Here is a 2,278-nt window from a genome sequence, read left to right on the forward strand (position 1 = left end):
GTGCCCCCACCACCATTGGTCCGTTACCCAGTATTATCACCCTCCCCCGCTGCCGGCTCCTTGCTGATTCTAGGTCAACCTGTATTGTTTCGCATAAGCACTTGTGGTTGACTTTTGGCCTATGTTATAGCATCCGGTAGCTCACCCCTCGTCATGTAGTAACAATATCACAATTTCTGAGGACATCTCCACTTCAGAGTCATCGTATTCTGTGATAGATCTGGTTCCACCATATTCTTCTGGCGCCATGGACTCGGTTTCATCACCAGAGTTGGACCTTTGGTCCATCTGCCATCTAAAGATAGCCTTCAATTTCCTTCCTAGATGTTCTCTTTCCATGGAATCCTGGAGAAGGATCTTCTGGTCACCCACCAGAAGAGATGTCTACATAGGTCCTACTCTACGTCCACAATCTACAATGTCGTTTCATTGTCTCCTCCTCTTCTTCTACATATGGATCTACTCCGTCTGTATCTTCTTCTTTAGGAAGAGCCAAGACCATAAACATGATTTATCATCTTATTTTAGGAAATCTTCCATTTTCAAAAAGTTGTGGTGGTAAAAAATCCCTCAAGATCCAGAACTTCAAACCTTTACAGGTTTACCATGTCCACCAGTGATCTTCAGTGGTCGTTCTCCATTAACTGTCTCCCCATTTTTGGCCGATACGTTTAGTACGTGCACAAGGACTCGAGCAGCCGTCTTGATGGAACAAGTTGTGATCTATTTTATGGTTTTGACCAAGAGCAAAAGAACAACTGCCCTTCCCCCCAGTGATCCATCCTCCGATACCTTGGAACCAGTTGTTGGGATTTAACCAGGAAAACTATGAGGTTTCCTCCTTAAAATATGTTTCTCGGATCTCGTCTTTAAGATCTAGGACCTTGTGAAGGTCTACTTCTACTCTAACGGAGAAATTGCTATCCACATAGTTGCTACAGGCAGGTGCTATGATGGCTCCTCCGAGATCTTAGTATCATAGTATCATAACATGTACATATAGTCCTCCATAACAACCTCCTGCAGCAGAGAGTTCCATAGTCTCACTGCTCTTACAGTAAAGAACCTTTGTCTATGGTGATGGTAGAACCTCCTCTCCTCTAGGTGTAGAGGATGCCCCCTGTCTATGGTGATGGTAGAACCGCCTCTCCTCTAGATGTAGAGGATGTCCTCTGTCTATGGTGATGGTAGAACCTCCTCTCCTCTAGGTGTAGAGGATGCCCCCTGTCTATGGTGATGGTAGAACCTCCTCTCCTCTAGGTGTAGAGGATGCCCCTGTCTATGGTGATGGTAGAACCTCCTCTCCTCTAGGTGTAGAGGATGCCCCTGTCTATGGTGATGGTAGAACCTCCTCTCCTCTAGGTGTAGAGGATGCCCCTGTCTATGGTGATGGTAGAACCTCCTCTCCTCTAGGTGTAGAGGATGCCCCCTGTCTATGGTGATGGTAGAACCTCCTCTCCTCTAGGTGTAGAGGATGCCCCCTGTCTATGGTGATGGTAGAACCTCCTCTCCTCTAGGTGTAGAGGATGCCCCCTGTCTATGGTGATGGTAGAACCTCCTCACCTCTAGGTGTAGAGGATGCCCCTGTCTATGGTGATGGTAGAACCTCCTCTCCTCTAGGTGTAGAGGATGCCCCCTGTCTATGGTGATGGTAGAACCTCCTCTCCTCTAGGTGTAGAGGATGCCCCCTGTCTATGGTGATGGTAGAACCTCCTCTCCTCTAGGTGTAGAGGATGCCCCCTGTCTATGGTGATGGTAGAACCTCCTCTCCTCTAGGTGTAGTGAATGCCCCCTGTTTATGGTGATGGCAGAACCTCCTCTCCTCTAGGTCTAGAGGATGCCCCCTGTCTATGGTGATGGTAGAACCTCCTTTCCTCTAGGTGTAGAGGATGCCCCCTGTCTATGGTAATGGTAGAACCTCCTCTCCTCTAGGTGTAGAGGATGCTGCCTGTCTATGGTGATGGTAGAACCTCCTCTCCTCTAGGTGTAGAGGATGCTGCCTGTCTATGGTGATGTTAGAACCTCCTCTCCTCTAGGTGTAGAGGATGCCCCTGTCTATGGTGATGGTAGGACCTCCTCCTTTCTAGGTGTAGAGGATGCTGCCTGTCTATGGTGATGGTGAAAGTTCCTCTCCTCTTGGTGTAGAGGATGCCCCCTGTCTATGGTGATGGTAGAACCTCCTCTCCTCTAGGTGTAGAGGATGCCCCCTATCTATGGTGATGGTAGAACCTCCTCTCCTCTAGGTGTAGTGAATGCCCCCTGTTTATGGTGATGGCAG

The sequence above is a fragment of the Engystomops pustulosus genome, chromosome 4 (genome assembly GCF_040894005.1).
Source record: "Engystomops pustulosus chromosome 4, aEngPut4.maternal, whole genome shotgun sequence".
Taxonomy (NCBI): Eukaryota; Metazoa; Chordata; class Amphibia; order Anura; family Leptodactylidae; genus Engystomops; species Engystomops pustulosus.